At 36.9% G+C, this 22873-nt stretch overlaps 1 protein-coding gene and 1 pseudogene across 2 annotated transcripts in view; both read right to left on the bottom strand.

The window, feature by feature from the left end:
• CDH12 (cadherin 12) overlaps positions 1 to 22873 on the bottom strand; it is a 352791-nt gene that overhangs the window by 212068 nt on the left and 117850 nt on the right. The window lies entirely within an intron of this gene.
• On the bottom strand, positions 179 to 22531 carry LOC119050227 (60S ribosomal protein L30-like; annotated as a pseudogene).

Raw genomic sequence — 22873 nt, 5'->3', positions numbered from 1 at the left:
TGTTTGAGTATGATATTGCTATGTTGTAGAATCACATGCTTATTATTTTCTAATGAAAGATTTTGTAACCAAGAGGGTATTATTTGTGCCAGATCATATATATATAGTTATCACATCTATGCCAGATCATGTATATTTATATATATATATTTAACCAAGCTTTAGTCATTTTTATTTTTCAATAATTTGCATGGCTTACAAATTTTTCACCAGTCTGACCTGGCACTCTTCCAATGATGTCATTATCACCCTGGTCACTGAGAGACAGTGTGCACACTCCAGCATATTTTCCACTTGCTGTGCCCAGTTTGACACCATCACCCCTGTCGTGAAGGACCCCAGTCTTGGTCATTGTGGCACAGGACTGTATTCCAGGTCTCCTCAGTGTGGTCATGTGTGGGTGAGAATGACCAGTTTCTCTTTGCCTTCTCTGATCATCTTCAGAGTCTATTTGTGCCCCCCACACACTTTCCACCTTTCCTAAAAAGTTGGAGCCTAGAGTTGATCGACTCCAGTGCCCTTTTCATCCTCTTTTGGCCACCGTCTTCCGGCCTTAAGTGTCCCAACCAAGACCAGCTGCCAAGGTGACTGGGGAGCTAGAAAGTAACTTTTGTGTGTGTGTGTGTGTGTGTGTGTGGATCATCCCTATCACACTGTGAGACTTTCTACTTACTTGCCTCTCTTTATAAATATCAGTCTGGGGAGGATTGCCAGTCAAAGCACCCTTTTTTCAGGGTAATAATATGCAACAAGCTAGATAATAATTGTAACCCACTTTCCCTGGACACACAGTGATCATTAATTCGGTCATAGGAGATAACCCGGAACTGGCAAGGAAGAAGTCTCTTTCCTCTCTCACCCAATGGCTAAGAGTGGATACATAATAAACTGACTATGGTTATTGATTTCAACTTGTAGAGAGCATACACTAACAGAATAAAGCCATATTTTCTTTTCAAAAAAGCAGAGTTGAAAGACAAAAAAAAGAAAGAATGCAGATGATGCTTGAAATTTTAGTATTTTCTTCAGAGTCCAGAGTGCTAACCATTATACCATAGAACCAGTTTCAGTATTTTCTTAATAGTTTAAGGAATGTGTTTTAGTTTGCATGTAGTAATAATTCATTTTTCCTGGTGAAAGAGTGAGGTATTGACCACAGATAATAAAATAGCCTGAAGAAAAATATATTGATAACTTAAAATATAGAAAGATAAAAATAATTGAAGGAAAAGAGAAAGAGAAAAGTGGGAGGCATACATAAGAGTAGAATCATGAAGAGAGAATATATTATTATATGGAAGCATTTGGGTGAATATGACAAACAACTAGCCCAAATTTTTCAGAGCATAGAAGATAAACAAATAAAAAGCCTGTATAGAACATATTTATGAGAGTTTCAGAACTACTTCAGGCAGAATTAGTCAGAGCATTATGTAAATAATAGGGAGGGCCATGAAGAAAGGGAATGCCAACCCACCATAGAACTGCGCTATGAGTAGTCTGTGCAAGAATGAAGAACTGTGTATCTAGGAGAAAGACGAATCTATTAATATTCCAAACAGACACTATAATTTCCCATTATTTATGAGTTCTACATATGAAATATACAATTTATAGCGTATTGGTTATATTTATGCTTGGATTAACTCTAGAGTAATTTGCATATAATTCTCATTACAGGGTATGGATTCAATCCTTGTCAACAAAGTCTTAGGTTTAGTGAATTTATGAATTAAAGATTCCCGGATGGTATTGATACATAATATATTTGCAGGAGTTAATATATACATATGCTGGGAATTAGTGGCCCTTATCTATTATCAGCACAACTCTGGTGCCAGAATTTAGCAACTCGTGGAAAATTACTTTTAAGCATTCTTTCTACTCATTATGTTTTATGTCACTGCATCACTATGCACCAAATCATTCAAACTGGTAATTCTGTGTCTTTCCCTACCTTTCTTACCCAGGTTCAGCTGTTTTTAATTCTAAAATGCATATGTAATTTGCCATTTTGTATCTGTGCTAGGTGCTGATGTCTCAGTTCAAGCCATGATGCCTGTGCCAACCTCTTCATAGGTTCCCCACCTCAAGTTCAGTTCATATTCTATGTACTTCTTTTTTATTTTTATTTTTTATTAATTTTAGAATTAAGAAGGAAGAGAGACAGAAACATTGAACTTTCCAACCATTCACACATTCATTGGTTGCTTCTTGTGTGTGCCCTGACCGGGGATCAAACCTGCTAGCTTGGCATATTGGGACCATGCTCAAAGCCACTGAGCTATCCAGCCAGGACTCAATGTTCTTGTTCTGATCATGAAGGTCTACCGAAATAAAAATGTGATAAATCCTCTCCTTTGATTTAAGCTCTCTAGAACATGTATGCATTTTCTACAGAAAACAGACCAGGTGCCTTATTATGTATTGAAGAGTCCATAGGAGGTAGCTCATGTGGAACACCTTCGCATCAAAAATATTTCTTATCCTTCCTAAACTCTTATATTGTGATCCCTTAGATGCTCTGAATGTCTTCGAGTTTTACTGAAGTTCCACAGCGATCTATGCACCAATGGTTTTCAAACACAGCTTCCTTTGTTGTATCTCCACGCCTTTCCTATTCTCCACAAGTTGTTTTTTTTTAATAATTATATTTACTAATTTTTCAAGTACAGTTTTTTGTCTATTTCTCCCATCCCAGCCCCCCGCCCTGTGCTCCCCACCTCCCTCCCATTTCCACCCCCCTTAGTTCTCGTCCCTGTGTCCTGCATATTTGTTCCTCCAAATCCCTCCCCTTTTTTCCCCCTTAGCTTCCCTTCTCTTTCCCCTCTGGTCACTGTCCCCTTGTCCTCTATTTCAGTGTCTTTGTTTTTTTTTCTGCGTGCTTGTTTGTTTTGTTGTTTAGCTTCCTGTTAAAGGTGAGATCATATGGTATTTGTCTTTCAACTCCACACGTTGTTTTAAATGCTCGGTTTCTATTACTAAAAGTTAAGGTCATCTAACACATAAAGCCTTGCTTGGTGTTGCCCAGCCTCTCTCTCACCTGTGTTTCCAACTTCCTAGGCTCTCCCCATTGCACTGAAATTAACTACTTATTTCTACAGCACATCTGTAACCTGGGTTTGCGTAAGTCTGGACATCTTGTGTCCTGTTTATATAATTGTAAATATGTTTGATTATGAGCTTGTTATGATTTGTTCACAGAAACAAACCTGACATGCAGTAGGGGTTCAGAAAAATTCGCTTCTTTAAATTAAACAGGTTTAGTAACCTACTGACTTATAAGTAATTATCTAACAGAAAGCTCCAGCTGAAGTTGTTACTGTGTATCTCAGCAGTTAAAAACTTCTGAACATCCATTATATATATTTTCTACCTCCTATTCCAGTTCATCTGCTATACAATTATCAGCCTTTTAGGTTGCAAACACCTAGAATTAATTTCGTCTTGGATTACTGTGACAATTTCAAACTTTTTTCTGTGATGCATTGTGAGCAATTGAGGAAATCACAGTCTGTTTTAATACTTGATATTCCACAGAGAGTTCCCGAAAAAGCTGACAATTTAGAACATAAAATCCCCTGGTGAGAGTTTAACCATGAAACCATCATATATTGTGAGAACTTCATCGGCCCTGTGTGCACTGATCCTAAAATTAATGGCTAAGAGGCAATTTTACTGCCAATCAGGGTTTTGATGAAGTCTAAGTCAATGTTTCTCAAAGTGTGAATATTGGGACATCTAAATCTGATTACTGACAGTTTCCTCTTAAAAATGTAGATTTACATATCCTACCAGAAACCTGCTCACGTTCTGTCAGGGAGGAATCTGAAAGTCTGATTTTCTTTTTCTTATAACAGTTACTCTGAGCAATTACTGTAGAGCCCAAGTAACATCATGAACCTGACAGCTACAGCAGAGACATGGATGACTGACTCACCGGGAGCTGAGCCCTCCACAGCCATACTTGGTGTTCCTTGAATTCTCTATCTCTAAGCGTGTGACATAGAAGGCTCTTACTAATTACGAGTTGTAGTTCCTATTTGACTATAATGTGACAAAGTCAACTCTAGGGGAAACTCACTTAGAGTCCAAGTAATAATTAATTGAGTTGGCATTAAAAATTTATTTATTTACTTTTAGAGAGTTGGGTAGGGAGGAAAAGAAGGAATGAAATGCCAATGTGCAGTAGGTACACTGACCAGTTGACCTGGCCAGCAATCCAGGCATGTGCCCCGACTGGGAATTGAACCTGGGACCTTTCTGCTTGCAGGCCAGTGCTCAATCCACTGAGCTGCCCCTGCCAGGGCTGAGTTGGCATTTTCAATGAAATACAATATTTCTATTGTATACATAAGTGTTCAATATCACTATATGCAGTATACAGTAAATAGTTTATAATTGGGAAGACTGATGAATCTACATTAACTTTTTGATTGCTCTTGTTAGATAGATGTTATCAATGTGGCTCATTTCAAAAAGGTAGGGGCTATGCTTACTCTCCTTAGAAGAGCAATTGACCTTGGCTACCCTACATAATTTATCTAAGTGTTGTTTTTGTAATTTCTGCAACAATAGTGCACATGCGACAAGATACAACTTATCAAAGTAAAAGAACTACTAATCTTTCCCTTTGGAAGGTAATAACCTTCTTAAAATGACTCTGACACTTGGATCTCTTTAGTCACTTCTCCTTCCTGTATCTTTAAGTTTGACCCAAAGTGGAAACCCTACTGGGCATTTCTAATCAAACAAAGGAGGGTGAGAAAAGAATGGGGGAAGAGACGGAGAACTGGAAACCACCTTTCAGATACTGGGTAGGCTGTGGTTTCACAAAAAGTGTTCTGTGGGGAAAACATAGGTGATATCAGATAGAAACTACTAAGACTTTACTATTACTTGGGAATTATATCTTTCATTCATCTTATCCAAAAATAGAAGATTCGATTATTTTTAAACTTCCCTTATCATGTGAAATACTTGCTTTTCACTTCAGCACTGGTCTGGGATTTAAACAAATGGGTCATATCTTCATGCATTCCATGGTCCCCTGGGTAAAAATCTTGTGAGTAAAGGAAGCGATGTGTGAAAAGCCGTCAGAACTTTGCCTTGCACAAAGGGCTAGTAACATTCTGCTGTGCTATCTACTAAAATTACTTTTCTTCATTTTTTTAGCCTCCCATAATCTTGTTTCAAGTATATTTCTGCTACATTGTTCCCTCATATTGACACACCATTAAAGGAATAGGAATTTGTTGCTATTTTATTTTACAATGTGTTGGTTTCACATCAATACCTATAACTGACAGCCTAAAACTATGTGCGGTTATCTCCTTTCAGCCACATTTCACAAAATACTGTTTGTGAATATTTTCTCAGAAATCGTTCACCTACGACAGCCCACCCAGCCTCCCTCTAAACTATCCTCTATTCATGAATAGCAACAGACCTGAAATTTAATTTTGATTGTACTTGTGTAAACACACTGAGGTGTTGCATTTTGCTTGTCTGTTTCACCCATTTGTTCTCTAATAAGACAATAAAATAGCAAATTTTACTCAGTTTGTTTGGATTTGCAAGATTTGTTTTTTCCCAGACATCAATAAATTGTGTTCAAAAGTTTCCTTGACAAATGGTATATACATTTGCTGATAACTTCTCTTGTCAACCTTTATGATAACTTTTCCTGTCTCTTTCTCAGGTAAAATAAGCATTTATTACATTTTTTCCAATTTATCTTAAAGTCTGCTGAAGCATGGGATTAGTTTTTGAACATTTTGTCATGGAAGTAAGCAAAACATAACACATTAGCAGCATAAGCTTTAACCAAGGGCCTATTCAAAGTGAAGGTCAAAACCACTTAGGGATGTAGCGTTGTATATTTTGTCATACAATATCTGTGTGTAGCAAACATGTTTTGCACTTATATTATATATAAAAGAGATACATAAGAAAAATCTCTGCAGCTCTAACATATTTATTTAATAGTTATATTTTTCAGATTGTTTTTCCATTTAAGGAATCTGAGAATCTCTGTGGTTGGAAGAAGAAGTCATCCCAGATAAGCAAAGGAGGATTTCTGTGGTCCCATTCTTTACTGCTGATTTGTCTAGAGATATTTGGCGTGGTGTCTTGAAAGTCCTGCTGCTCTAATGTTCTTCATTTCCACTGAAACGTAAACTCCCTTACATGTTCTTCACCCCATAACTGAGTAATTGTGATGTCCTTTTCATGCTGATGAATTAATACATGCCTTAAGTTTTGTCTTGTTGGAACTGACATCATGAGGATGAACAGTCCGTGTGACCCTGCACACTTTCCCAGACCTCTTCACCAGCAGCCTGGGCTCACGTGGGGGCCGCTTTACTCTGTTGACATGTCTTATGTGCCAGAAAGCATACTAAGCAGTGTCAGATGTTTTTTTCTGGCTAGACGGGCTCATCACCCACTATTCTGGTTAGAGGACCTATTTTTGGACTCCAGAACCCCAGTTTTATGAACCACTCAGGGCAAGTAACAGAACTTGTCCATGTCTCCATTTCTTACATTTCCTATGCAGAAAGCAACAGCATTCCACTTTGGGGGGGGGGGTACTGAGAGTATTAATGAAATAAATCCTGAATACTTCCACATGGAAATAAAAAAATATTAAATTCTGGGTGTAATTACTGCTATATTATAGTTCACCTCTAACATTCACTCTATCATGCTGTCTCTCACAGGCATTTCAAATCCTTCCTCTTCTTCTCATTCCTAAGTTTTTCTTCACAGCCATGGTTTCCTGTGCCTAAATCCTTACCTCTGAGTAACACCACAGCCATAAATATCACAGCAAGAATAATCTCCCACTGTCATGGGAAATTGTGAGATGACATTTCTCCGAAGCTAAAGTGGTTTCCAGAAGCATCGGAATTGTCAAAGTGGGCAACAACTTGAAGGATATAGACTTCTATTTTATTAATTTTGGTTCTTTCTGTAGCTGTGTACATCTCTGATCATAATTAGTTTTTCCTATCAACCCTGGTTAAAAAAACTTTTTAGTCTACTTTTGTATTTGACCTCTAAGCTATAATATGGGTCACTTACTAAACACTAGAAATATTCTTTTAGGAAACACTTCTGGAAACATCATCTCCACTGCATCACCTCCTCTTCCAACTTTATCTACTCAAATCCTATAAAAGTTATAGACAATTCACAGAGGTGGAGAAACCAATGAGTTTATAGCTAAACTGTTTTCCAACATAATAATTATGTGTATCCAGTGGAGTTTTGATTTTTATATATTGGAAGCTGGAGAGTGTTCAGCTGGAAACTTCCTAATTAGTTTCTGCTCTCTAAAAAAGACTAACATTTACTTTGACCCAAACTTTTTCTTGGATCTGGAAAGAATAAATAAAATGGCTTATCTTAGTCACACATATTTATACGCTACAGAACCTTCCCGCTGAAGTGAGGACAATGTTTTCTCACAGGACATTGCAGTGTGGCAAAGGTTGGCCCAAATCTTAGCTGATAATGACAGTTAAGATTAAATTGAACTTTTCGTTCCTATATATCTATTTCACTTGAAAATTTCTAAAAGAACACGATACTTTTCTGGTAGTAATATAGGGTATTCATGTTGTTAAGTATGTGTAATGTATGTAGAATCCCAGATTGAGGCAACATGTTCAGGATAATAATAGGAATTCCTAAGGAAAAAAAGTCATAATAATGATCAGGAAACTTCTGTGTCAAAATCAAGAGTAGGCCACAGGGAGAATAGTGTTAACTAATCCAGCTGATTCTGGACACTCTGCCAATCAAGTGCAAAGCACATGGCTCCAGCAAAATAGCTGTGTGCATGGTGTGGTTTAATACAGCTGTAACAATACAGTCAGGGCCTTCAGGGCCAGAAAGTTTTCTAAATTATGTACATTCTACGGTGGTCACATAATTGTCATCCAACAGGAGTAGTTTTGAAAGTAAACGTGGGTGCTCTGAACAATTTCTCTCTAACATCAGGAGTAACCCTATACCCTGCTGGATAATTGCTGGGAAGAAAACAATGTTTTGCAACAGCAGCAGCATCCTTGGCCTTGGGAAATCAACAGAGACCTGCATTGCAAGGCCAGGCAGAACTGGGACAAGGATATGATGTACTCTGCCCTACAGAAGCAGCTGCAAGGGAAATGTGTTGCTGAAAGGTGCAAAGCACGTGGGAGGGGCTAGACCCCCCTACATAACTGACACGTGCAGACTTGTTTCCTACTAGTCTAAAAATAGAAAGTAAGAGTGGCCTGATTTTGTACATCTGTATCATTGAAGACTAAGACTTACTGGGGAGAGAACTGAAGCCTTTATTTTCATCTTGACAACATTCACTCCTCTCTTGTATCTAAGCTCCTATTTTAGTAATCCTAAAATTCTCACAGTCCCTGCTCTTACCTACTTTCCTATCTTCTTTGTTCTCCTGAACTCTCATCTGGGAAGCTCAGTATATTGAGATGGTATATAATTATTTTTCTGTGGGTAATAATTTTATTTAATTGAACTGGAATAGTCCCCAATTTTATTTAATTGAACTGGAATAGTCCCCTACTCTGTTAATTATTAACTTAATGACTGTTCTAGATCACTGTTTGATCTAAAATATTATGTAGGAATATATTCATATCCATTAATGAAGGCAACACCTTTGAAACATGAATGTGAGTGTACTCCAAAACTGATTGACAAAAGTTCAAAAATTATTTAAAAATATATTTGATGTCCTATATGGTAACTAAAGATGGTACTTAATCAAACAGTAGATGTTACAGAAAAATCTAATCAGTGGAGGCAAAAGCTGTAAATATGCCTGGCAAATTAATTAATGAGACCATGTTTACTAATATTGATAAAAATATATGCCCTAACTAACTTGTATAAACTTTGAATTTAAACATTGGCACTCAAAAGAAAATGAAATATAAATTTCTTCCATAAAAACACAAAATTTTAATGTATATGTAGGTGCAGAATTTATTTGTAATCATTTCTTGTAATGGATATAAAGGAGACAGACATTATTTCTGATAAATGTTTAAATCAGCCAGGAAAAGAAAAGTGAGATCTTCTTAGAGTATAATCCCAGCAGTGGAATTGCCAGGTCAAAAGCAGTCTCATCTTTAGTGTTTTGAGGAAATTTCATACTGTTTTCCACAGTGGCTGCACCAGTCTGCATTCCCACCAACACTCCACTAGGGGTCCCTTTTCTCTACAACCTCACCATCATTTGTCCTTTGTTGCTTTATTTATGATGGCCATTCTGACTGGTGTGAACTGGTATCTCATTGTGGTTTTAATCTGCATCTCTCTGATGGCTAGTGATAGTAAGCATCCTTTCATGTGTCTCTGGACCCTCTATATGTCCTCTTTGGAGAAGTGTCTGTTCAAGTCCTCTGCCCATTTATGATAGGTTTTTTTTTTTTTTTTTGTCTTTCTAGAGTGGAGTTATGTGAGTTCTTTATATATTTTGGAGATTAACCCTTTGTGTGAGGTATCATTGGCAAAGAGGTATTATGTTTTCCCACAAGGTTGGTTCTCTTTTCATTTCAAAGCTGTTTTCTTTAGCCATGCAGAAGCTTTTTATTTTGATGAGATCCCATTTGTTTATTCTATCTTTTCTCTCCCTTGCTCTAGGAAACATATCAGTGAAAATTTTGTTGTGGGGAATATCTGAGATTTTCCTGCCTATGTTCTCCTGAAGGACTTTTATAGTGTCATGACTTATATAGTTAAATATTTTATCCACCTTGAATTTATTTTTGTATATGGTGTAACTTGATCCAAAGGAGCCTATGCACCCCAATGTTCAAAACAGCACAATTTACAATAGCCAAGGGCTGGAAGCAACCTTAGTGCCCATCAGAAAATGAGTGAATCAAAGAAACTATGGTGCATTTACATAATAGAATTCTATACAGCAGAATGAAAAAAGGAGCTCCTACCCTTTGTGACAGCATGGATGGAACTGGAGAGCATTATGCTAAGTGTAATATGCCAGGCAGTGAAATGATCTCTCCTCTAAGTGGAACCTAATAAACAAAGCAAATAAGCAAGCAAAATATAACCAAAGACATTGAAATTAAGAAAAATCTGACAGTAACCAGAGGAGAGGTGGGAGGAGATAATAGGAGGAAAGGGTGAAGAACTTTCAGGAACAACTAAAAAAGACACATGAACAAAACCAAGAGGGGATGGAATCAGGGGAGGGAGGTGGGGATGGCTGAGGTCAGGGGGACAGGTGGGGGGGGAAGCATAGAACTGTACTTGAACAAAAATAAAATAAATGGAAAAAATAAAATAAAAGTATATAATAAAAAAGTGAGATCTTTTAAATGTGTTTAAATTATTTTTCTCCACTAACCATAGCAATATTTACTTTATCTTTAGTGTGCTACAAGATGCTGGTCTTGATTTTGTTTATTTGTTCACAGTGAAATACTTTCTTTTAACCTGACTTTCCCACTACATTGTAAACCCTGAATGAACGTGCTTCATTCTTGCTTTATAATAGGGATCACTGCACTCTGAACAAAATGAACTTACGATTTCTAGTAATAATTTCCCTATTTATTGGGACTGTGTATCCAATATCGTATGATACTGTTCTGGTCACTTGGATACATCTAGATAAGGGAACAAGAGATTGGGACATGGGCATGTTGGGAGGTCCTTGGCAATCTCAGGGGCAATGGTGGAAATGAGAATGTGTGTCTTACTTACTCCATAGAATATAATAGATCCCTCCTTCACTTTTCTCTTGTCCTGAGGAGTGAAATGTACTCTCTGATGGAGCTAGACAACTTTTCTTTGAAGCTCACATCCACACATTCCATTAGAAATGTTACAGTTTCCACAGCGGACAAAAAGTCTGGAGTGTGGCACTGTAATGTTAATGACACTGGCTGAGAATCTAAGTACACTGTCCTACCTGTGGATTAAGTAATCCCCATAATAACCTTATTATTCTCTTTCTATATTATTCCTATTGTACTAATGAGGATGCTGAGGCAATATGGTTGTGCAAAGCCACAAAAAGCCTATAAGTCTTCCAGCACACCCTGCTGGTTTCTTCCCAGAAATCCCATTTCTGATAACTGGCCCTCTCAATCTCCCAGACGGACAGGACCGAGAGAGAAGTTTTGAGCATCTACAAATGAAAAATGTGAGTTCACATAGCATTCTTGTTGTTTTGAGGGTAATAATCTAACTAAAGAGCAGCATACTGTTCTGTAAAGTGCCAGGTAATAAATATTTTAGTCTTGAGAAGCTATATTGTTTCTGTCCTAATACTCGACCTTGCCATCTTGTGTGAAAGCAGCCATAGACTGTACATAAACCAGCGATCGTGGTTGTGTGCCAATAAAACTTTACTTACAAATATAGGTAGCAATTTGGATTTGGTCTAAAAGTTATAATTTGTTAGTGCCTTACACCTGTTCATACTTGAAAGCCTCTTGTTAATGTACAGGGTTTTTTTTATTGACCAAATTATTTCCCTGGCACTCTTTGACCTTGAAATAGACAGTAGCAAGAGCAGGGGCATTTATTAAGCAGAACAGCACTTCAGGGATGCTTACATACTTGTAACTTTTAGGAAAAAATGTGTGATTAAGATTCTTTGGTTTTCTTTAATTAAAAAAACAGTGTTAATTACACAGAGAAAAATTATATATATTCTTCAAGCAAACCCAATTTTAAAACCCCTCTTTCCTTCCAGGAAAAATAAAACAATATGACCAGGAAAAGGAGTAGATTTTGAGGAGTTGGTCAGTTCAGACCCTGGATGTTTGGGGACATCATTTTTTTCAGGAATAACTGGATTCTAAAACAGCTTTCTTCCATCCTTTCCTCATTTTGACTTCTTCTGCCCACTATCTATGGGGATGAAGCCTTGATGTTTCATGATGCACAGTAGCTAGATATGCAACTGAAATAACACCCAGTGCTTGTCCTAGTTTTCATGGAGTAATGATGACACTTTACTTGTTCAAGGGCAGCCCAGTCATCAAATACATCACTTGCAGTTCCTCTAAGCAACTCAAAGATCCACAAAGATTCTCACTAAAGTGTGTCTTTGCAATAATTCTTTAATATTTGAAAATATATTTAGGATTTTTTAGACATCTTTAATGACTCTAAAAAGAAGCCTGGTATATTTTTGTACACACATTTAGTGTGTTTTGCCTGTTGTAATAGCCTCTGTTTTTATCCTAAATTTATTTCCCTTTCCTTTGGTCTCTTAAGAGATTGTCTAATTAAAATAAAAGAAGGAAGAAAAAAAGAAGAAGAAAGGGAGAGATGGATGGAGGCAGAAAGAAAGAAAATGAAAAATATATATACTTATGTTATCTTTATCACACTTGCATTTTCAACTGTAGCTTTAAACTAAGCTTTAACTAGGTCAAGAAGCTCTGTTTAAATAAAACAATGTTTCTTCAAACATTTGATAGAAATTCAGCTATTGCTCATTTCTGTGTTCTTTGGCACTACATGAGTTCGTGAGTTCAGTGTTCTGATTTGTGGACAGTTGTGAAACAATGGAGAAATTTTAATGAATTTCCTGATCACAATCATATGGTGGATAATCAGGTTATTTTAAATATTGTCCTGTTTGGTCTCAAAATGTCTCAATTGAAGGGAGAATTACTGGAGGGTTGTGTTTTCGAATATTTCCAGTTTTATTTCCAAACTATAGTTCCCCCTGTGTTTTAACTTATCCTGTTTGTTTTTAAAGCTTCAGAACTGTTCTTTGGGAATGTCTTCCAAGATTATTGTTTGAAACATATTTGCAATAGTAACTGAGATTGTCCACACAACTGTAACTATATTTTCAATGCTACCAATGCATTATTTAGTTTATATACTTACTAAGCAAAGAATCATATTTGGGGCTCCTTGTATATTATGAAAAAATAGTATTGCCCTTTTTTAATGCCCACCACTTTCAAAGCAGCATTCTGGATTAAAAATATCATATTCTTTATGATAGAAGGTTAATTATGTGATACAATCTTATAAATACATCCAAACAATTATTTCAAAGTTCACTAGCCCTTAGTACTTTGCAAAATAAAGATAAATTTAATTTTATATGAACTCTCTATTTCTTACAGTAAATCACTGTTTATGGTGAAAAAAATAATTCTTACATTTTAAACAAAGAGTGAGACTATCATTATAATTATGAGGAGGTTATATCCCCAAAAGTTATTCATATCCAGTGGTTGAAAACTAAGTTGTTGTATATAATTTATATAAGAAAAATTAATATGTATAGTGTAAAGATTACAGTATAAAATTAATATGTATACTGCATAGACTATTGAGAAAATAGTTAATTTGTGGAGTCCAGCATCACTAACAAGAAGAAGTAGACTTGGGACATTTCTTTATATATTGAGTCCCACCTCTTCTTTACATTTATAATTCTAAGTCCAGGACTCAGAATATAAGTGGATACATACTCCAGAGAAAATTGTTTTAATGTTGCTTAAGTAGAAAAGAGACAGAAAAAAAGAAAGGGAGAGAGAGAGGAAGCAGTCATAATTTGTCTGCTGACAAAGTCACTCAGTTCACTGACAGAATAAAAAGAATTTAAATTGTTTTTAGCCTTACCATTACATAGCATTGCTTTAGTGAGTCAGAACACTACATGGTACTTGGAGACAATTCCTCACCATCCCTTATGTTCCTGCAGGTCTTACACAGAAAACACTGAATGTCTTTTTTTTTTTTAAGACGGTACTGCCAAGAATGTTTATGCATATAGTAAACCAACTGGAAGAGTTGAGATAGTGTCTTCATCCAGTGTACACAGTAGACATGCTTACTACCCAGTAACTCAGAGATAGTGTCTCTTCCCCAAACAAAGGGAGGGACTTATCTATGTCCTTCTCCTGCAGCACAGCCCACTGTATGCACAGCACTCACGTGGGCTGTCCATTTACCCCTGTGGTACATGGGGCACTGAAAACTCACTCAGTCCCCCTGAATGCTCATGTTGCGTGTTGCACTGTGAGTGATAATGTCCCTTTTCTCTCATCCAGGTATCTCATGTCTTCTTCCAACATTCATGAAACTGTGGAAGACTAACTGTTCTTGAAAGTTGACATAAATCAACAAGAAACAATGGCATTCTTTAATAATGGGCATGAGTATACATTAAGAATCTACTCAACAGTGATTACACTGATATGTGTTATATAGGAAATCTTTTTTAGGCCATCTCCATGGGAAATTCCAGGATTGCTTTTATAATAGTAATTTTGTACATTAGTTAAAGTAATTAAATGTCAAGCCCTGGCGGTGTAGCTCAGTGGATTGAGCACGGGCCTGCGAACCAGACAACCGCGATTCATTCCCAGTCAGGGCACATGCCTGGGTTGCAGGCTGGTTCCCTGCAGGCCAGTTCCCAGCAGGGGATGCACAAAAGGCAACCATACATTGATGCTTCTCTCCCTCTCTCCTTCCCTTCCCCTCTAAAGATAAATAAATAAAATATCTTTTAAAAAAAGTAATTAAATGTCAGTAGCAATAAAATATGTGGTGCCTCATGAATAATAAAATATAGAGAGATGGTCCTTTCCATGACAGTCATGTCATTTTTTCAGTCAAGAAAGAAGGATGTTTATCTATAGATATACTATGTTTAATGTTGATCACACCTCAAGTTCATTTTAATGAATATACAACCATATACATATTCATAAACTCAATCTTGTTAAAAGATCAGAACATTAAACTTAGATTTTTATTGGCATTTTTATCACTCTGTATTCCCTATTTTGGTTACCTTTTCATATAGGTGGCCTTTCCCAGGGTACTTCTCTAATAATTCCAGTAGGTCCTATCTCTTGTCACTTGGTATGAAATACAAGTTGTAGGTGTTCATCATGTTAGATCAAAAATAGCACCATTTTCCAAGGAATCCAACAACTATTTTGTAGAAAAGATTTTGACAACACATGCACACACAGACACACACACATACTCCATGACCTGTACTGTGAAGTTGTGGCATTTGCACTTGAGCTATTCCTGGTAAATACATACTCTGAGTATGTGACATCACGCTATGTTATTAGTGTGAACTGACACAGTTGTGCTTAAGCATCTTTGCACTGATAATTATTTGAACACCTGGAATTTGAGTCAAAGCCTCCTTACTCTTCATCCCAGCTATCATTTAACTATAGTCAGCAATATCCCTGAAACAGGGTTGAGATATAGTTAGATGTAGGGTGGAGAAACAGCAGGAGGGGAAAAGATATAGAGGAGTAGAAAAGAAGAGAAACATAAAAATAGGGCTGAAATCTTAATGCTGTCCAGGTTATTTTCAAATTCTGGTTCTAGTTACTCATATATTGACTTAAAGATAGTTAAATTTCATTACAGGTCCTGCCAATTCAATTAAAGTAAACACATTAAAGCTTTATGGCATCGCTATTATAAAGAGCATGCCAGAAGCAGACAATAAATTGTGAAGGAGAGAGAACTGGCATACAACGGGCACTGACTATTTGAAAAGTACTTTATTGTGTTTAGTGTTCAAATTACATTTCAAGCATTTTTTTCTTTTAAACATATTGCTATCTAGTCACATTCAATGATGATTATTTCAAAGATATCCTGATGTATTGAGAGGAACTATAAAATTCAAGGATATGATTAAGAACCAAGGTGTACAATAAAATAGCATGCTTATCTAGAGATTCCTTCTGATGTTTTATTACAGAAAGAACATGTAGCTAGAGATGCTTTGATTAGCAGCCAGGTCAATACATTTGGCAGGTGGAAGGATTAGAAACAAAACCTTGATTTAGGGCACTCAAATACACTGCAAATATTCTCATATATGTAAGTAAGGCAGGAGTCAAGAGGATGCAAAAGGTTTTAAATCTTGTAGTGCAGACTGAGTTAGTACAATGAACCTTGAATCTCAAATGAACAGGAATAGGTCTGATTTTTAACACTACATTATAAGCTTCTCTTAAAGCTATATAAGTTTAGCTAGCTAGCTAGATAGGTAGATAGACAGATAAATAGATAGATGATACTTGAGCCATGAAAATGTCTTTTAAATCTGTCAGTATAACTTTATCATATAATTTGCATCATATTTTATGCAAAGGGATATAGTCAAAATATTGCCATCCCATTGTGCTAATTTAGGAGAAATTCCAGATAAACGTTATTTTTGCAATTATAGCTATTTTAATAAGTTGTCTCACTATCTCAATCTTTTTTCTTTCTTACTCCTTTTACTAGTACAAAACCAAATTCTTCACATAATTCCCAAAATATTGCCACTGCCCTGACTCTCATGTAGAAAAAAGCCTGTATTTTTGTGGCTAGATCTCTTTGGAACTTTAGTATTTGTAGTGTGACCCTGGTTTCTCTTAGACTTCTTTCTTGGTACCCTTCCCTCTCTTCCATCACACAGGGCATATAATTCTGCAACAATGAATAGATACAATCACCTTCTCATTCTTGTCCTTTCCTAGAGATTCTTGATGGTGAAGAAAATCACACATTATTGTTAGTTGCACCACCTGAAACTTTGTAAGAAGTTACCTTCCTTGAATCCAAGAGTCAGCTGCACTTCCTTCTTCTGACTAATTAATTGGCCATCTCATCTTCATCAGCACCTAACTTGGTCTAAGATTTCTGTGAAAAGTAATTGTTCATGTTAACATAGCTGGGCCAGGGCACCCAGATATTTGACTAAACATCATTCTGGATGTTTCTGAGAAGGTGTTTTTTGAATGAGATTAACATTTAAATTGGTGAACTCTGAGAAGTATAGATTACCTTGCATAGTGTATCCATCCAGCTAAATGCCTTAATAAAACAGGGACTGACCTCTCCCAGTCAAGAAGGAAATCTGCCAGCAGAAACCCTTTCAGTGCAAACTCCTGCTCTTTCTCGGTCCCCTGCCCGTCAGCCAGGCCTAAAGATTGTTGTATCCTCAGTAGCATGAGCCAAATATATTTAAAATAAATAAAGAAATATAAATATACAAGCCACATATCGTCTATCTATTTTGATTCTCCGAATATCCCTCATTGATACAAATTTTGGTACCAGGAGTGATAGATGTGTTTCCCTAATCAGTTCTACGGTTTCTGAAACTGACTCTCTCATCTAAATAGAATTAAAAAACACCGACTCTATTGCCCATATTGAAGACAATACTGGTGGTCTCTGAGGTGGTATAGCAATAGAGATATGCAGAATATCACCACTGGAGACTCCTAATTAAACACTTATAAAAGGCAAGAATTTGAGTGATCATTTATATGATACATTTTTATTAGAGGTTCTATTTATTTATTTTTAGAGAGAGGGCAAAAAACATCAGTGTGAGAGAAAAACATCATTGGCTGTGTCTCATAAGTGTTCTAACTGGGGACCGAACATACAACCCACTTATGTGCCCTGATCGGGGATGGACTAGCACCTTCTTTCTATGCAGGGTGATGTCCAACCAAGCCACACTGTTCAGGGCATATGGTACATTTCTGTCAAACTCATGATTCTAATGATATGGCTGGTTGCTCTTCGTGTTGCTAGATGTCTTTGTTTGAACGGCTATAACAAAATACAATAGAGCCATTACTTCATAAACAACAGAAAGTTACTTTTCGCTGTTCCAGAAGCTAAGAGTCTAAGTCCAGGGTATCAGAATGATATGATAATGGCACTCTTCTGGGTTGTAGACTTTGCTGTGTCCTTACACAGCAGGAGGGGCTAGGGAGCTCTGGGGCCTTTCTCTAAAAGCACTAGTCTAAAACGTGAGGACTCCATCCCCATGACGGAAGTACTTCTCACAAGCCCTGTTCCCTAGTATTGCTACTTTAGGCATTAGAATTTCAATACATGCATTTGGAGAGACACTTTCAGATTACAGCATTGGAAAAAGTACAGAAAGAAGCAAACATGCTCAGGGATTTGAATTCTCAACTGAAGTTCCACAAAAGAAACCTGAGGACTTCTACGTCTGCTGGAGAGAGAACTTTATCTGCTGCAGCCACAGAGCTGAGATTGCTGAAAAACAAGTCCAGTATCTGATCCTGTGACTTGCTGAATCACAAGGCAAACGGAAGCCCCAGCCACATAGTGAGTCTACTTTTGAAGTGGGGAAGAAATGGGGAAGAAATGGGGTTCTGGAATCTGGAATGCAGATGTGTGGGTGGACCCTGAGGAAGCTGGTGGCATTGAGACCTGAAATTCTGAGTGTTTTTTGGCCAGCAAAGCTGCTTCTCCATCTCCATCTAAGGAGATTAACCCTGAGGGCCTAAGGAAACTCATAGTACATATAACATGTAATATGAATGCATATTATATATCTGTATACATGTATAATTAGAAAAATTAGAATAGCTATACTAAGTTTATCTGTATGGCTTTCTTGCTTCTTCAGCATGCTGGCCTATGCTGCAGATTTTGGACTTATATCAACACAGTCATGTGAGCCAAACTCCTTAAGATAACTTTCTCTCTCTCACTGTCTATGTCTTCACCTCTCTCTCTCTCTGTCTTTCTACACACACACACACACACACACACACACACACACTCTATTGGTTCTCTGGAAAACACTAACTAATGAGGTATTTATCACATAGAATCAGGCATATCATAGATCAGTCTCTTTCATCTACACTTTTGAAATCTACCCACTGTTCCAATCACTTTATCCCTTCTTTAGGCTCTAGAGAAAACCGTTAAAATTACTTTGGTGAAGCTCACTTCTGGCTCACTAACTGCCCTAACCAGTACCAGTCATTATTTAATTTGACCTGCAGAGTTTTACATGATTTGTCTTTTCCAATTCCTAAAACTTTTAATTTATTATCCATGACACGGCCTAATTATGCACTTTGCAGTTCAAGATCAGGGTTCCCACATTGTCTCTGTTATTTTTTCTAGGGTATGTCATCCACTTCTATGACTTTGACTCCTACCTGTACACCCATCACCCATGTCTCTGTCTCTATTGGCAGCCTGTTGGTGAGCCCTAGATAAATGTATTCAAATATCTCTGAGATAGCTCACCTGGGTAATTGTAAGTAACTATGGATGTATAATGTCTAATAACATTCATTTTCCCCTTCCTTTAGAATCAAGCCTACACCAAATACTAGCAAAAACTAGCAAAATGTGTGCATTTTTCCTTCTCCCTCTTTTTTATTCTCTATGTGCAATTCTGTACTAACTTTTTGTCTTGTTCTTACTGTTCCCATAACCCATGGATCTTGAACTCTTTTGTTGTATCTCTACCTTTCACATCTGCAACCCTATTATTCCATTTCCTTCATTGCTTCTTGCACAAGCCTACTCTAACTTTTTCCTGCATATATTTCCTGTCTCTGTGCTTGTTTCTCTGTCTCCAGTGAGTCTTTTAAGTGGCTCTCCAAGTGATCATTTCAAACCTGCAATTCTGTCCAAGTGAGTCCTCAATGAAGACACTTCAGTGGTTTTTGATACCTTTAAGAGCAAATACTACTGTAATGTGCATTAAAGTGGATATAGTAAATAATAGTAGGAAGTCAGTAAAAGAGTGAATCATAAAATTGCTCATCATAAGAAAAAATACTGTAACTATGTGTGGTGATGGATGATAACTAGACAAATTGTGCTGATCATTTCACAGTGAATATAACCATCAGATAATTATGTTGTACACCTGAAACTGTTATAACATTTTGCATTTGTTATATATCTCAATTAAAAAGAAAACAAGAACAAATAAACCTAATCTCGGTATCAGAATGGAACCTCTCCATACTTCCTGTATTTATTTATTTTAAACATTTAGCATCACATTCTGACTATATTAAAATATGATTACTTAGGCCCACTAAGAACTTTCAAGCCTCAGAGCATGTAGAAATGTTTTCTCTGGGTAGAAGGGATGTGGATGGGAGAGGATTGCAGGGCAGAGGGGAATGAAGGGGGAAATGGGACAACTGTAACACATAGTCAATAAAATAGATTACATTTTTCCCTCAGACTATCTGTTTTGAAATAGTAGTTTCGTACTTCAAGATGCACCTCAAGTGCTCCTGGTGACCTAGTGACAGACTGCCCTTTTTCTCCTCAATCCCTAATAGGTTCTCCGCCATGGTATGGTCTGACAGAGTACTGAAATTATTGTTATTTAAGATCCTTATAAAATACAGTGTGATATTTTCTGATGCAAAGGAGATAAACTACCTGATTTAAAAATCCAGTTTCAGCATTTGAGTGTTGTGCCATGAGCAAGCTACTGAACCCTCCTGTGCCTCAGTTTTCCATGCAGAAAACTGGATTAGTAATGATGTTCTTCAAAGGGCCATTGTGAAGATAACACAGGTGATGCATGCGTAGAGGAAAACACTTTCTGCCCAAAGAAGCACTCAGTGAGGCTTACCTGCCATAACTGCATCTAGGGACCTTTGTATTAAATATATCCCACAATGCTTAGCCCCTTTTCAAACTTTAATACATCATCAATCAAAAATATGGTGAATAAACAGATGCTTCTGGAGGTAGGGTTTATATAAGTTTGTTTAGATTTTGCAATTTTAAACAATTTAAAGCTAAGAATTGCTGCCAATAGAGATTATCCAAAAATCACAACTCAACTTTCTGATTATTCTCTGAATATAAATTGAGGAGCATTTTCTTGATACATAGATTTGAGGTTATGACAATGTTAGAACTTCACAGACATGTACTCAGTTATACATGTTGGTGTAAAAACCCAGCTTAGATGTGTGTGCATGTGTGTGTTTGTGCAATGAATAACTCAGGCCTTATTGATGGAGACTGTGGGCAATTAAAAATGTGTGAATTAATTTTTCCCAAACTAACGTCTTTGTTACTATGCAATATGGTACCTTATACTTATGCAGATCTTGTATAAAATCCAACATGTTTATTAGAAGAAAGCATTGGCTTTGCCTCTGGACACTCTTGTGCTCTCCTTGTATATAAAATGAAGGACTATTCATTTTAAGCAATACCACTGTTTGGTCTTTCTGGAAAGGACATCAGCATTAACGTTTCTTCCTTTTGAACAATTGTTGAGATTAATGTCAACTACACCACTCAGAAACCTCCCACCCGATAAATTTCTACATGAATCTTTTTAATATTTGAACCTAGAGAACTGTATTTTTCCTCTCAATAAGTAAAGATCCAATGATGGGAACTATACAAATTAATGTTTTCCATAGATACTCTTGTTGCAGAGAAACAAAGTTAAATTTGAAGTTCAATTACAACAGTTTCACTGATCATTTTGTTGGCAATTTTGCACTTGCCTTTTTCTTTAGCTCTGTATTATATATTATTTATAATACTTGACTTTTCTTTTTTATAGACTATCTCAAAGCCTTTCTAGAAAAAGCAATAGCTTAAATATATGTCTATATGTTTACACTTACATATAATAGCTTGAATCTGTCCCCATGTTGTCATTCAGCTATCCCCACAACTAGAATCATTAAGACAGAGTTAATTAAACTTTAACTATGTCCCATGTGGAAAGGAGATTTTGGCAACTGCTGTTTCATTTGCATTAGAAACACACAGTGCCTGTGAACCATGGGTTTATATTATACCTTACAAATGCACAGCCAAGTGCCTGTGAAAATGTCTTAATTTTATAATACTTCAACCTCGTACCTCTTTCTTTTTAATCTGTTTAGAAATTCTAATTCATTTTTAAGTGAGTTGGACACATTTCATTCTATTTAGAGAGGTAGAATTCTGTAATACTTGCATAAGCAACTCCTAGTGCCATTTGCTTAATGTCCACTGGGAGGTAAAATACTCCTCTACTTAGGTAGGATCACTAAAAGTAGTTTCGTTAACTTTTCCACAAAACGTCAGCTTCCTTACTTCAAATTTCAGCTAAAGGCTATAGATGTGCTTCCACTGTGACCAGAGCACACCTTTCCCCTGACATTGGTCAGCAACCCTGAGTCCGAGTCCAACTCTGTCACAGGCGCAGCTGAGAGAGCCGCCACTTGTGAAGCAGGCAGCTTGAGAGCTATGCTGCCCCTTCATTCATCTGGGTTTTCAAAACTCAAACCTTATATTAAAGCAACTCACCAAAAACAAGTATACCAGTGCAACAAGAACCTATCTCACTGTAAAAATATTTTAGTGATTATTATATTCCATGATTGTATGGAGAAATCATGTAAGTAGAAGTAGTGTACAGTAACACCAGGGAACTTCCACGTTTGGAGTACTTTGTCAGGATTTGCTGAGATGGCTTTCATGCCCAGGCTAATCTGTGGGCCACAGGGTCATCTGGGTGGGCTGCCCCAGGCTGGACTGGAGCTGCTGGGGCCTCGGTGCCCATTTTTCCCATCAGCATCTAATAAGAAACTGACTTTCCACTCAGTTTCAGAGCTCACCCCATGCCCAATACTGGACTATGGAGCTGTTCCAGGGCCACGTGATCATCCCGATTCCTGGTAGGTGGGGGTCCTGGCAGGAACATGGCTTCTGCTTAATGGCACTGAAGATTTTTTACAGGATTACCAGAAACTGGCCTGCCAGCATGGTACTCAAATGCTGATTTGATCTGGCTCATATTTATCCATCAATCGATCAATCTACATCTAGACAGATATGGATGGGTACAGATTAATAGATATATAGATATAGACAGATATACTGATAAATAGATAAGTACCCCATATGAAATATTTGTCTTAGAACTCCTATACCTTAGAGCCACCCTGGCTATGTATTCACTTACAACAAAGGTTTCTATTGGAGGACCTCCTGCAATGTGTTATTCAATATTCCTTAAATACCTTTCAAAAAAATTCCAAAAATG

The sequence above is a fragment of the Artibeus jamaicensis genome, unplaced genomic scaffold (genome assembly GCF_021234435.1).
Source record: "Artibeus jamaicensis isolate MK-2021 breed Jamaican fruit bat unplaced genomic scaffold, CSHL_Jam_final scaffold_369, whole genome shotgun sequence".
Classification (NCBI taxonomy): domain Eukaryota; kingdom Metazoa; phylum Chordata; class Mammalia; order Chiroptera; family Phyllostomidae; genus Artibeus; species Artibeus jamaicensis.
Note: the sequence above shows the minus strand (reverse complement) of the source record. Positions and strands in the feature narration are given on the sequence as shown.